Raw genomic sequence first — 15,570 nt, 5'->3', positions numbered from 1 at the left:
GGCCGATTTTTTTTCTTTTTTGAACGCGAGGAGCGTCCATGCCACGAGCTGCTGCTGCACGAGGTCCTGGAAGCACGTGGGGAGAGACAAGCGACACAGCACTTATAAATAAGCAAAATGCGAGACAATTTTGCGCAATTTATACTTACCTTGACGGTGTTTGCGATCTCCCGCAGGTCGTCGCCATTATCAACGTCATTCCGCCCAACGTACAGCACGGATCGGCGTGCCGAAAGCGCATTCACGTAAACGTGCAGGCCCGCCATCGTCGAGCACCTCGGTGACCGAACGCGCCGGTGCCATGCAGATGCAGCAGCGAGATCCACAAACCGAATGCCGGAATGCCGAAATCGCGCGCGTTGCCAGAGCGGGGGGCACCTAACGATTCCCTAGAGCGTCTAGGGACGAAAAAAAAAAACAAGCAAACCCAATTTTTGACTACGTCACGTCCGGTTAAGCATCGAGCCCGACGCAAAAAACGTCACGCCAGGCCGCGGCGTGTCCCCCAATCAGCGTTTCCAGCCGAGCTACACCTAAACGCTTCTATGTGAAACGGGGTAATTGGCATCTGGGTTTGCGGCTTATTTCCAGAAAAAAGCAAATACTAAAAGTTATTTGAAGTCACATCCGTCGAGAGAATCATTGCATCCTTTCCACTTTGGTTCTGGGCGCGCATGCGCAGTTCACGGAGCCGGCTCTCTGCAAGTTCAGGCATAGAGTTAATACAAAGACTCGAGACCCGAAATCGAGAAAAAACTGCTCTCTGTGGCGTGCACAATTTTCGCAGAAGAGAGTCGAAAAGCTGGTGATGATGATGAGTCTGAGGTCATTCCCTTCGTATCGGGAGATCAACGGGGTCCCCCGGATCAGACCAAAAAAAAATGTAAAAAAATAATAATAATAAAAACAACAAAACATTCACAACACGCATACACATTGTCGCCACACACACACACACACACACACACACACACACACACACACACACACACACACACACACACACACACACACACACACACACACACACACACACACACACACACACACACACACACACACACACACACACACACACACACACACACACACACACTGTGCTGTGGCAGTCACTGAGTGCGATGTTCAGTCGTTTGGCGGTCATCGCCGAGTTATTTGCCACCACTTTTCTAGCCTAGCCTTCGTCGTGGAAACACTTCGACTTGCGACAGCGTTCGTTTTGTCGCTTTTGTCGCCCGCCTTGAAGCCCAATGCGCACAAAAGGGTGGCGCCATCTGCAGGAGACAACCCGACTCGCAGTGGAGCACCAGGTGTTTTAGGAGCTCCTCATGTCTCCCGCAAGCTCTGCAGGTGGCGGCTTGTGCCTCGGCGGAATCATCGAAGCGCCGGCGGTACACGAGTGTGCGCAGAGCTCCGGCGCGCGCCTCGAAAAGAAGGGCACTACCCCCGCTGTTGTCGTACAGGAGTTCTGGTGCTTGTGCGTGCGGTACATCTGGAGCGTTGATTTGGTCTCCATAGCGGATTGCCAGCGGCCGGTCTCTGCTGCTTGCACCCGGGTCCGCACCGCGCGTCCGCTCTTGCGTTCAGTTAGCTCGTTCTCTTGGGTGGAATTTTCAGAGACTGTACTTGCAGCGCAACCGCTGTACCCGGGAGCACCATCGCGTTCTGGTCCCCTTAAAGTAGAGGTACCGATACACTCGTCGTGCCCATCGTGAGTCGGGTTATATGCGGAGCCGTTCCTAGAATGCAATTTTGCTGCTTGCCTCTCTAGCTTCGAACGACGACCAGCCGAGGCCACCCTGGATTGCCTCAATGGCAACTCGCCCGTGACACCCCAGGGCTACTCGGCCAACTTCGTGTTGTCCGCGCTCCAGCCAAGCAAGCGTAGAGGCCGATATGCACACCACAGCATTCGCGAATGTCAGGGCCGGAACGTGCACAGCCTTCCACAATTCGCGAACTATTACGTATCGGCTGCATCCCCACAGGCACCGTTTGCGCAAAATACAGCACACTCGCTGGGAGGAACGTCGCACGTGTTCTTCGTGTGCTGCATATACGTCTCCTTGGGCACTGATGTTAATGCCGAGGTACCTGTAGGTGGTGGTCTGGGGTATAGGCTCTCCGCCCAAGAGAGTGCTTCTCTGTCAGGGGAGATGTAATAGGCAGTAGCCACTTGCAGTGGCTAGTCTTGGATAGCCTGGGAGGCGCTGCTGTGCGCTCGCGGAAGCTAGCAGGACCTTCGGCACCCCGCCGGGGTGGCGCAGTGGTTACAGCGCTCGACTACTGTTCCCAAGGACGCGGGCTCGAATCCCGGAATCGGCGGCCGCTTTTCGATGGAGGCGAACAGCAAGGCGCCCGTGTGCTGTGCGATGTTAGTTCACGTTAAAGAACCCCAGGTGGTCTAAATTTCCGGAGCCCTCCACTACGGCGTCTCTCATAGCCGGAGTTGCTTGGAACGTTAAACCCCACAAACCAACCAGGAGCTTCGGCACGGCTCGTGCTGCGCCGTTAGGCTTACGCCGGGCTCTAATAAAGACTGTGTTTGTTAGCAGCTCTCGGGCTTCGTCGGCTACCGCTCAACAATCGCGCTATAGCGTGCTCGGATGATCCCCGGGTTCTTTTTGTCTTTCTTTACTCGATAACTTTAAACAGCTGCGTGCTGCGAGTCAGGCAGACAGTCAGATTTTTTTTTTCTTTTTTCGAAACGTTTTTTTGCAAGAACTTATTCCTAATTCATACTTTTATATAATACAGCCTAACTTCGGATCAAGTAAACATTTCTTGTGCCTGCACAAAACCCCGACCAATCCGTTCCTGTGGGTATGTGCTTGAGGAGAGAAGAGGTCAGATTCCAACGTTAGTGCTAATTTACAAACTTCGCTGTCTTTTTTCTTTTCCTTTTATTCAATTCTACGATCTTGAATCTATTTTTTCTTTAGCTGATAATTGATTTGTTACAGTAATCCAGTATATGCAGTGCATTCGGCTCTCCACACACAACCCTAGCTAATCCCCCTCGTGGGTATATGTGCCATTTGCCAAGGAAGAAGAAGTCAAAGAAGAAGAAGAGGAATGCGTCAGCGGCGGTGCATGTTGGTGTTCCTGCGTTTCCGCCTCGTCTGATGAGCGCCAGGGCTACGAAGAAGCTCCGGAACCAGCACATTCAAGCTTTTGTACGGTGGCGGCCCCTGAACACACTGAAGAAGAGCGGCTACACAAGGGCAGTCGAGGTTGTCGCGGACAAGAAAGAGATCCTTGTAAATGACCGCGTCATTCCGGAGCGTTCTCTCTGCAAGTCATCCACTTTTGACAAGATGTTTGGACCCGAAGCAAAGCAGATCGACATGTACCGGGCGGTCATGGGGCCCACCATAGCCCAGGTCATGATGGGCTACAACTGCACTGTGTTCGCGTATGGCCAAATGTGCACTGGCTACACCTTCACAAAGAGTCAACGATCAAATGCTCATCTGGGCTGGGTTAATGACCAGCTAGCCGGGATTATTCCCCGCACTATGCATCAGGTCTTTGAAGAACTCCAAGCACAAGACATCGAGTCCACTATCGAGGTGTCCTTCCTCGAGTTCTACAACGAGGAGGTGTTTGATCTGCTGAGTGCACACGAGGGCACATCGATACACAAGATCTACGAGGACTCTGCTGGAAAGGAATTCGTGATAATCCAGGCCCTCGAAGAAATCATGCGCAACCGTCAAGAGGTCTTCATTCTTGAGAAAGCTGCAGCTAAGCGCCAACCTGCGGCCACTCTGCTCAACGCAACCTCGTCACGCAGTCACGCCGTCTTTGCAGTCACTGTCCGCATCCGTGAATTGACTGATGATGGCGATGAGCTGGCCAAAACTGGACAGCTCGACCTGGTTGACCTTGTGGACATCGAGAACATAGGCTGCTTTGGCGCTATTGGCCGAGGAGCCCGTGAAGCAGGCCACGGCGACCAATCTCTTCTTACTTTGGGCCGTGTCATAACTGCTTTGGTGGACAATGCAGCATGTGTGCCTTACAGAGAAAGCAAAGTGACGCGGCTGCTGCAGAGCTCCTTGGGCAGCCGCTCCATGACTTCCATCGCTGCGACAATCTCACCAGACATGTGGAACCTTGAGGAGACCTCGAGCACCTTGGACTACGCCCACCGGGCCAAGAAAATAACCAAGCAGCCAGAGGTAAACCAAAAATTTACCAAGAAAGATCTTATTAAGGAGTACAGAGAGTATATAAGAGGATGCGGAGGGACGTCGCAGCAACCAGTGACAAGAATGGGATCCTTGTGGACCAGGAGAACTATACAGGAACATAGAATGCAGATCGAACGGCCAGTCACAGAAGATTCTGGAGAAGGAAGCTCAGACTGAGTCTCCGACAGAAAAGCTATCAGCAGTTAATCAGCTGTGTTATTAAAAATAAAAGCAGACAGTTTCAGAAACGACTATACAGCTCCTGCCACAATCCGGGAAATGAAGATGAGCTTGGATGCAACTGAGCAGGTGCTGTCTAAGACGTCGATTGAGAGAGACAGCAGACTGCCCTTGTTTGCGTCCGGAAGCTGCACTCACTGCAGCTGCTGAGGAGCTTGTGTGAGACGATCGACATTGACTTGCTGTATCATAAGCTTCACCGAACATCTGTCATCGGTCAGACCAACAAGGAAAGACAGTCTGGATTCGTGGAGAGCTCAAAGGACCGCTTCAGCCAGGTTGAGACTAACTCACATTTCAGTAATTATTGCACTGTATAATCTTTTTCATCGAATCCACGTATCTGTGCCTGTCCTGCCTATTAAACTGCATTGAAAAAGTCGCCACTCGGCGTCATTCCTTAGAGGCGTTGGAGGATCATTTGCAACACTCTGCAGCCGATTACAGGAACTGCTGTTGTGGCATACACTCCTAAAGCCAGGGAACTTGCTGATGAAGGTACTGCAGCCAACATGTCCACCCATTGCGGTAGTCCACAGTCGAGGCTCCGCAGCCTAGATTGTGGAGAATACCCCAGCATGTTTCGGACGCTATCGTGTGGTCGAATGTTCCCTGGTTTCAAATTTTGCCCAGTTTCGTTTTGGTCTTTTTCTTTCCTTGACAACTTTAAACAGCTGCGTGCTGCGTGCGAGTCAGGCGGCAAGAGTTGTAGGGCAGAGAAGATAGGCCGCTATCTCATTCGTGGAGGAGGAGGAGGAAAAACATTATGTAAACTTCCTTTTCTTCCTGAGTGGAGCCCTCAGTCCAGGGCTCCATGTGCCGCCTCAATCCTGCAGGCCCGCCAGAACAGCTGGCGCTGGTCTTGCGGTTTGGTGCTGATGAAGCGGTCTCAGAAAGAAATAAATACACATCAGTCCATAAGCCCATGGGCCACGGCAATCCTCTCGGCCCGCTCGTGGCCACATACGACTCTAAGGTTTTGTCTTTTTAGTGTCCTTGCCCATGTTACCTAATTCGTCTAGCAAGGTGATTATTTATTGTATAGGTGAATTTAACCCTGTGATTCCCAGCTTTGCATGAAATGTGGATAATATTCGTTTCTGCTCCTATAACTGTCTGCATTCTTCTTCTTCTTCTTCTTCCTTGATATTTGGCACATACCCACGAAGGGGGATTGGCCAGGGTTCAGTGTGGACTGCCAAATGTCCTACACAATTTGAATTAGTATAATGAAATAATTGACAACTAAACAAAAACAAAAGATTTAAGATCACAAAAGTTATTGAATGAAAAAATATGAAGCAAAAATTTGGAGTTTTGTAAATTTGGAATGCAATTAGCAAGGGAATCTGTCCGTGTGATGTAGTTATGTAAGTACTGACAAATTTGAGGCAACGCAAATCCTTTCGCACTCGCACCGAAGGAGAGTAGAAGCGGGACCGATAACGTAAATCCCAAGCGTGCAATTGGAGTTTCTAAATGCACCCTCTTCTGATGTGAAAACCATCGGCAAGCGAGAAGGAAGTGATCAATATTTTCAATTTCACCGCAAGCCTCACAAAGGTTTGTGGGGCTGATCCCGCATCTACATAAATAAAGATTTAAGCGAGGAATCCTGCATCTCAGGAGAGTCATCGTAACCTCACACTGCCGTGATTTACATGCTCGAACTTTCCATGAGTATATGAGGTGCTGGTATTCGGCTGTAGATAGCAAAGATTCATTGCATGTAGCGGCTAGGTATTGATATCGCTGGAAACGGGAGATTTTAAAAATGATGATATTAGGGATGGTACATGGAACAGGTGCCTCAAGAGCTGATTTAGCCAGGAAATCTGCCGCTTCGTTGTGGAAAATACTGCTGTGTCCGAGGACCCAGATGAAGCGTATTTCTTTCACCCACCCCGGTATGAAATACTTTAGTGAGCGGCTCAACAGAGCATCCCGTGCTGACTCCAGCGACAACAAAGCAGAAAGAGAGTCTGATAGAAAAATTATTTTTGATTGACTGCAGGGAACTTTTAGTAGCGCTAGCCCATTGCCATAAACTCTGCTAGAAATATCGGTGTGTAATCCGGGACACGCACCGAAAAACTCCAGGAAAGAGACTCCGAAAAAATTCCAATCGCAGCTTTGTGCGCAATCACAGACGCATCAGTGGCAATTACAGTGTGATCAGGGAACTTTTCAAGGTGTTCACATAGGAGACTGGATATTAGACTTGAGGGCAAGTGCTTCACATTAGATGGAAATATAGAATCATAATTTATATCCACAAAGGACGTTGCGCAACCAATAGGACATATAGAAGCAAGGTCCACACCAATGTTTGTTAAAATGCTGTGCGTATAAACAACTTGGGGCTTGCAGACCCTTGGCCACTGGTGAGTGAGAAAGAGTGCGGGGTTTGACACAAAAATAGGTATAGCCACACCGGGAGTAGTCTCAAATGATCGCAAAAATGATCTGACAGTTAGAAGGTGGAAACGGGAGTTAAGGTCCGGGATGCGGGCCTCCAAGTACAGAACAGTGGTAGAGACTGACTGTGGAAGCCCTAGGCAGAGGCGCAGCGCCCGTCTTTCCCTAAAGAAAGCGGCTTAAGTCTTCAGAATTCGTGGCGGGTTGGACTGCTTCGTTCTTTAAAGTGCACTCTTTTACGTCTCGCACTGAAATAACTACGGTGCAGAATCGACACTGCGCAGCAGATGTCGCCTGGCACTGTGGAGCTTTCTCGGAAGCATGGCGGATCGTCCCTGTTAGTCCTCGCGCAATCGCGTCAACTTCTAATGGCGCGTGGACTTTTGGTTCCTTTCGCGACTCCGATAGAATGTCAGCTCGCATGAGCGCATCGACTGCACGATAGCCCATTTGCATGAATTAGCTCCGATTTTTGGCGGCCGCTCTGAGCGTTCGTTTCGCTGCCCATCCGACGCACGCGCGCACAGTTGCCGGAGGAGGCGGAGGAATGGTGGTTGGGGTGATGTGACGTGCGCCCCTTTTGCGGGCCGCCGTGCACTGCGCGTGGTCGGACTTGGGGACGACGGATGTCACGGCCATATGCGCTGTTCGTTGGGCAGACTTTATATTCCGATCCCCTCGCCCTCCCCACAGTCCTCTGGCAGCGGCGGCACCCCACCCGCCGCGATGCGGATGAATGGGGCGGGCCAGTGGCAACGGCAGCAGCAGCAAAAGCGAGGACGGGGCGCGCACCCCCGCTGCCGCATGCGCGACCTTTGACAAGGCATCGGGGCGAGTCGAGACTTTTTTCTTGCTCCGTTCTAGCTTTGGAAAGCGTCTCGTTTTACTATGGTTAGAACGTAGACAAGTCCGGGGTGCGGTATCGTCGCGAGGAGGTTGGAGGTATCATGCTAACGAGATTAGCCGTCTATTGAATTGGGCAGCGGAGATAGTTAGCGCCGGCGATGTGATCAAACTGTCTCTGGCGAAACAAAGGAAAAAGAAACTGCAGATCCCGGCCGATCTCGAGTATACCTTTCGAATTTCGTTTTATGTTTGTGTCTTTTCTTCGTTTTCTTTTCCTTTTCTACAGGCTGATTTGCTTTATAGCTTTCTTCTTTTTGAGCACCGTGCTCCTCCTTCACATCTGCATTCTGTCGAGAGTGGAATGGTAATGACGAAACGCAGATAACTTGAAACAGTAAATTTCCTCATGTTCTTTTGCGGAACGCGCAGAAGGATGTACTCTAAGAGCTGAGAGCACATAATGTGGCCTTGAAGGAGCATGTAAATAAAAAGTAAATCTACTCTGACACGACGGCAGTTAAGAGAAGGAAGATTCAGTGGGGTACTCTTGGTGGAGCGAGAGGAGGAAATTGAGCAAGGAAAGCGATATCGAAATATCCGTAAATTTTTTTGCCGTACTCTGTCAACCTTGTTCCAGTTCGATTTACAGGTGTCACTCCAAACAACCGACGCGTACTCCAAAAGCGGCAAGCATATGGACAGGTACAGCTTTAGGAATGAAAGTGGAGTACGGAACTCTCTCGAAAGTCTGCAGACGAATCCGTGTGTCTGCATAACCCGCTGACCAATGCGTTTAGTATGAGAGGAGAAGCTGGAGGGTGCGGTCAAAAAGTACACCAAGGCCATTAATTTCATTAACCCTATCCAACAGCACAGAATTCACAGAATAATGGTAGAGAAAGCTGTGCCTTTTACGAGTAAATGAGACAACCCTAGTATTGGAAGAATTGAGGGTAAGTCGATTCTTCGCACACCAATCAGGAAAAGCAGATATGTCTGATTGCAACAACAAGCAATCTTGAAAAGAATGTATCACCTTGAATATTTTTATATCATCAGCATAAAGAAGAAACGGGGAGTTCTTGATGACGGAGGAAACGTCATTAATAGAAACGGAGAAGAGAAGCGGGCCTAATACAGAACCTTGAGGAACTCCGCTGGTTGCAGGATAAACGAAGGAAGTCTGTCCATTGACACTGACAAAGCAGGAGCGATCAACGAGATAGCTACGTATGAGGGCTACGAGTGAGACTTCGACACCAGAGAGTAGAAGCTTTTCAAGTAGTAATGAGTGAGTAACAACGTTGAAAGCTTTGCTCAACTCACAGTACACAGTGTCAACCTGCCCTTTCTGAAGGACTGCTGCAGAGCCATATGTCATAAACGTGACTAGGTTGGTTGAAGTAGAGCGACCCGACATGAAGCCATGTTGATTCGTTATGATGACATGTTTGAGATGGAAGGAAAGCACATTGTGCAAAGCTAATCCGAAAAGCTTAGAGGTTGCACATAGAAGAGAAATCGGACGATAATTAGAAACAGGAGATTTGTTTCCTGACTTGAAGACAGGAAACACGCGTGCTATTTTCCACACGCGAGGAAAGGCAGCATTTTTCAAACGGTTATTAAATATAGCAGTCAGTACTGGTATACAAAGATACAACTGAAGGCTTTTATTATGGAGGCTGGAATGCCATCAGGTCCAGGAGACAAAGATGGTCTCAGACGCTTAAGACTCGCAGTTAATATCTTCCCGTCAAAGAGAAAGGAATTAGATGGTGCACCAGATGGGAGGCATACGGAATCGCAGTGTGGAGGTTTGTATACGTAGGAAAATGTTCGCCAAAAGTGTCGGCAACATCCCGAATTTCCAACCCCTGAGAGTCAACTAAGTTGATGCTGGAATCCGATTTAATAGAACGCTTGCGAGCGTACCGCCAGAACTTACTAGGACGATTTGTGCCACTCCTCTCTAAAGACCCGCTTGCGTTTGGAAAGAGAACGCAAGCGGCGAAACTCATCTGCCCAATTGTCAAACCCGGGGCGTTTTGCTTTACGATGAGCCCGTTCCTTAAGTTTTAACGCCCGTTCTCAGTTCTCTGGAAAACCAGAAAGGAAACTTCCTACGAGTAGGAGTATGCAGAGGTATGTACTGATGCATACCATTAAGAACTATTTCAGTGAAGCGACTGACTTGTCCGTCGGCATCACTAATGTCATTTAAAAGGGACCAGTCGACAAAAGAGAAGAAATTGAAGAGACCGACATAGTCACCACGTGCATACGCGAAACGGGGCGAATTAATTCCCCGTCCGATCTGAATTAGTAGAGGGTGAGGCAGAGACAAAAGTAGTCACAAGAAGTGGAGGGTGAAATTTGTCACAGCGAGTTAGCTGTATGTCGGAACTCTAGACTCGAACACTTTCAAAATTCGATAGACTGATGTCAAGAATTACCACAGCAGTTTTCAAGGAAATTGTGCTGCTGCAAAGAGTTAAAGGCTATAAAATCAAGTAGAGTGTTACACTTGCTTAATATGTAATGATTATTGTGAGAAGAAGTAAATGAGTTCCATTTGATACCTGCAGTATTAAAATTGCCTAAAATGAGAAGTTTGTGTTTGCTATGACGAGTTATAACATGTTCGATTCAGAGCAGAACATCATCATAGGCTGGAGGAGGAAGACTCGGAGGAATGTAGAAAGCTGCAAGTAGAAGATTTTCATGTCGATTTAAAGTGAGCTCAAGCCACACACATTCTTGAAGTTTCCAGATTTGACCGTCGACCACACTGCAAAGAACTGTCAATAGCAATGAGCACTCCCCCTCCTCTTTGTTTTGGTCCTGTTTCAGGGCGGTCGCTTCTAAAAACAGAGTAATTATTAGGAAAGAAATCACTGGAAGGGATATCGCTTGACAGCCAGGTTTAGGTAACTACAACAGCGGTGTAACAACAGGCCAAAACGCTAGAAAAGAATTCAGATTCCTTAGTCCGAATACATCGGGTGTTTTGATAGTTCAGTTCAGTTCAGTCGTGTCCGACTCTTCGTGACCCTATGGACCATATCACGCCACGCTTTCCGGCCTCTCGCTATCTTCCTAACATCACATAACTTCATCTGCAGCGCCTCGAGGATGCTATCTAACCATCGCGCGATTTCAACCCTGCCCATGATGACTTACGGAGTGAAACACAAATGTGGTAAAAGAAAACAATTGCAGTTCCAGTTGGAGCCAGTAGGAATTCATCAGGGAACCAACTGGCATCAATCAACTGAGAATAGTTCCCTTAAATCAATTAGACGAGGTTAATTATCACCTGCGCCGTCGGAGTCGATGATTACTATATGTCTTGCGCATATGTCATACCATTTCAAAGAAAGAACGCGCGAAAATATCGTGTCTGCAGCCCGTGCCATTCGGAGCTAGAAGACGAAGTGCGAGAGGTGTGTTGAAGGCTGCGACGAAGAGAAAGAACAGGAACCAAACACGAGGAACCGTTCATTTTAAAGCGACCTGTACGATGTCGAAGGAGGAGACTTTTGGATTGGACCCTGCAATATGGGTTCAATCAGTCAGCGACGGCAGACGGCTGCCTGCCACAAGCACACTTTTTCTCTACGGTGAGCAACAGGGCGAAGCCAGCGTCGACAGCGGCCTCAACAGTGCGGGCGTCAACTCGGCCCACCCCACTGACGGTGAGCAAGTTCGTGCGTCAAATGACTGAACTCAACTGCTGCAAAGTTGGCGCTGAAGGGTGGTTGGGCTCCCCAGTTCGCCCAAAGCAAAAGGCGGAGGCGACATACAGTGCAAAACGAATAAAAACGAGCGAGGTTGGTAGTGTATGCTCAACCGCGTTCCTTTTCCCCGTGCGCGTTCTAACTGAACCATTTGTGTGTGAGACGCTCGTGCGGACATAAAAGTTTATTTTGCCTGTGCTCCGCGGTCGATCTTTCTTTTGTTTGTTTCTTAAAGAAACATAAACAAAGCCCCGATTACACTGCTTTCGATATGATTTCTCCGCGCATTTAGGACCATCACACAGTACCTTGACTTCAGATGATGCGCAAAAGCCGGCACTAGCTGTGGAATCAGCTGTTTTATAGTGCCTAGAATATACTGGCTAGTGTGACGAGCGCCCGCGCTTCCCTATGGGCGAGGATGGCGCTATTTGCAATGAAAGCCAATCGTTAGCGGCAGAGGGCGCTGCTTGTCAAGAGGGTGCCACCTGAGCAGACGACGCAGTTTTCTCTCTTCAGAATACGGCAATCTGTTGGTGTTGTGCGTGCGTGTTAAACCTGCTTCTGCGCCTCTTTTGCTTTCACGAAGGTGCAGTAGTTTATTTACGGAGTAGGTGTTTGCTCATGCGAGTCGTTCCGCACTTCTACCTGCTCGGCGACGATTGCATCGGTTTTTTTTTTTTCCTCGTTTTGTGCGCGCGTTCTGTGCTCGCCTGTATCCCTTCTTTTTTTACTGTGTCGCCAGTGGTGAAGCGCGGTTCCCGATTGTTGTTTCCCCAGTGCCTCTAACTAAACTGCAGAGAAAAATGCCAAAGAGAAAGCGGTGGTGCACAGAGAAGGTCTTTTTTGGCAAACGGGGCTACCGCTAGAACAAGGAGCGTACGTATTACTGCGCTATCTGATGCTACGTAAGTACGCATTCTGTACAATAGGAACGAAGCATCGATAGAAATGACTGAAGGTAAACGGCAACTGCTTTTGTTGGCGAGAAACATTTTTAGAGCATGCACTTATATTCACAAGGATGCAAACCTGGGCGAGTCGGTAACGGTGCTCCATGGCAGTGTGTAGCGCAAAGAGTGCGCTACAGACAGCACCTGTGTTGTGTACCTTTTCTGTGTCCCTCGATTGTCATTTTGCGCTACACATATGTCATATGGATGCAGTTATATATTAGGCGCATGTTTCACCGTAAGCGCGGCATTACCAACGAGCTTCATCGCGATTAACCGGCCGCGTCTCGTGCATATTGCGTATCTGAGAAAAAAAAAAAAAAAAAACTTCATCAGCTTCTTCATTCAAAAGATGGTGACTTCGGCAAAACCTTGTGCAATCGCAGGCCGCGATGTACCTTAATTAGCCGCTGTAAGTAAAGGTTCCTCGTTTGTGTTCTGCTGTTTTTTTTTTCTTTTTATTCAAATACCTCACGGGCTCCGATTGGAGTAATATGTGAGGGGGGTTACATAACTGGGGTGCGAAACAGAAGCATGTAGAAGATGGTTATTTTAACATCGTTATTTTCAAACCGTTAACATTATACCCTCCACACCTTGTGCCCAAGACGGCACCAAAAGGAAGGAAAGAAACATATGCGAGCAGCAACCACCTCGTAAACGCCATAAGCGGGACGCAGGGACTGGACCCGGCGATTCGGGCTCGGAAATCAACGAGGGCTCCTGTTTTCTCGAAGCTGGCTTTCAAGACTGCAACGACTCCTCCGGCTCCAGTGAAGCGGGCATTGTGGGTGAACAGAGTGGCAGCCAGGCTACACTGCAGACACCTAACCACCACGGAGGCCGTCATTCGTTTGAGGACATTCTCATTCCGGTTACATGGATGCGGATACCTTCCGTGGATAACAGCCGAGCTTATGCTTAAGACCCAATAACTTTGAAAAGATGAAGGTTGACCTTGCATTCCAACTTTTTGGAGATGAGGTTATTAAAGGACTTTTTTTTGCAATGGCGGCATGTGGAGACTATATACACTCGGGTGCAACCAACAGAAGACTTCGTCACGCTAATCAATCGCCTGACACGAGTAATGACCTCCAGGATAACCAAGCGTGCGCTTAAGCCGGGTAGCCCAGACATGCGTTTCTTGGAAGACTTTTTAGGATATTTGGACAAGTGGGAAGAACATGCCAGCATTGCCTTCCACTCGCATTGTCACCTTTGATTAAACATGCTGCCTTCGTTCTATTAAACCGAATCTGTGTTTCGTGACTTGTATTCTTTGAGTTTGAATTCCTCCAAACGCGAAAGCTCTCATGTGCGTTTACCGGGTTAGCGTGTGGCTCACGTACCGATTGAGCTTTCAAGTTCGAGCAATCTGTACAAAGCAATTCGATATTAACATTAGCATGTTAAAACGTTATATCAATCCTAAGCTCCTGAAAGAGCTCTAAAACAAAGTATTAAACGTGAGCCAAAGCAACGCGCAGCTCCCTTTCCAACTCTCAGCAGCGCGGCGCAATGTGCGCGAGAAACCTGCTCGCACCCTCTCGCACCACAGCGCCGCTATGCGGCCGCCGGCGGCTTTCATTGCTCTCCGAGCCATCCCAGCCGGCGCGCTCGACACACTAGCCAGTATATTCTAGGCACTATAGCTGTTTTACTGAAAAGCGCCATTTTTACGGTTTGATGATGATGATGATTTATTGACTCTACCCTTCGTATCGGGCGGGCACCATGTTGGCGCCGCAGTCGTAAAAAAAAATCATAAACAATACAAAGTACCATAGACACAACACCACACACACACACACACACACACACACACACACACACACACACACACACACACACACACACACACACACACACACACACACACACACACACACACACACACACACACACACACACACACACACACACACACACACACACACATTTAAAAAAAAAAAAAATTTACGGCTTGCGTATTGCTGTCCACCACTCCGTGAGTCTCCTTTTGGACGCCTGCACGAAGGGAGTTCTGTTCGCGCCACTCTCGCCACCACCCGGAGGACAGTCCGGCGGGTCAAAATCGAGCGCCTGCGCGAGTGTAGCGCCCTCTGGGAGCAATGTTTTGAGGCATGCGCACCGCAGCACTACGTGCTCCATCGTCTCGGATTCAGCACCGCACAGCCGACACAATGTGCATGTAATAGTCTCATCGTACCGGCTACGGTGGGCAAGCGTTTTAAGGGCTCCTGCTCTTGCTTCAAAGAGCAGAGCACTGCCGACGCTGTTGTCGTATCGATGCTCCTGAGCTATGTTCCGCTTGTGGTTCCGGTAGAGAGTCAGGGTGGTCTTGCCTTCCATGCTGGCGCACCACTGTAGGCGTTCGGCTTCCACCACTCGCTCTCGCACTTCGGCAGCCCACTTTCCAGCCGTTTCTGCCGCTACGGGGTCCTTGAAAAATCCGAACTTTTTTTCGAGCTGGTAGATCCGGGCCGTCCAACTCGTTCTAATGCATGTGGCCGACAAATATTCGAACACTCGGCGTGCCCAGCGCTCCGGTGCCATAACAATGAGGCGACCGCGGTATCCCAGCTTGCTCGTTGCCTCCCGGGCCTCGAAACTGGACCACCCCAGGTCTCCTTGTACTGCCTCGTTCGCAACCCTACAATGGCAGCCCAGTGCTACTCGCCCCACTTCACGCTGCCGCCGCTCCAGCCAGCTGCGCGTTGTCGCCGAAAAGCAGACCACTGCGTTCGCAAATGTGAGCCCGGGGACGTGGACGATCTTCCACAGGTCTCGCACCATGACGAATCTGTTGCAGCCCCATAGGCAACGTCGGCGGAGTATTGCTTGGGCGCGCGTAGCTGCCTTTCGCACCGATTCTTCCTGGGGGCTGCAGATTCTACCACTGGTCGAACAGAGTTTCACCCCGAGGTATTTGTACTCCGTAAGTACTGCCAGCCTCTCTTTACCAAGCATCAGCTCTGCTTCCCCTTTGGCGTGCCCTGCAAAGCGGACGACGGCCGTCTTTTTTGCACTGAATTTAAGTCCCAGGGAGACAATTTCCGAATTGCAAATGTTCAGCATGGCTTGCATTTCCGCTGGCGATTCTGCCATGATGACCAAGTCATCTGCGAAGGCCAGCCCAGGTAGACGGCGATTTTCGTCGATTCTACATGTGGT

At 49.4% G+C, this 15,570-nt stretch overlaps 1 pseudogene; it reads left to right on the top strand.

Moving 5' to 3' along the window:
* The first annotated feature begins 3,073 nt into the window (after positions 1-3,073).
* On the top strand, positions 3,074-11,427 carry LOC146170973 (kinesin-like protein KLP2 pseudogene; annotated as a pseudogene).
* Positions 11,428-15,570: the final 4,143 nt, after the last annotated feature.

This window comes from Amblyomma maculatum, unplaced genomic scaffold (genome assembly GCF_055883805.1).
Source record: "Amblyomma maculatum isolate TAMU_Amacu unplaced genomic scaffold, ASM5588380v1 scaffold_24, whole genome shotgun sequence".
NCBI lineage: Eukaryota > Metazoa > Arthropoda > Arachnida > Ixodida > Ixodidae > Amblyomma > Amblyomma maculatum.
Note: the sequence above shows the minus strand (reverse complement) of the source record. Positions and strands in the feature narration are given on the sequence as shown.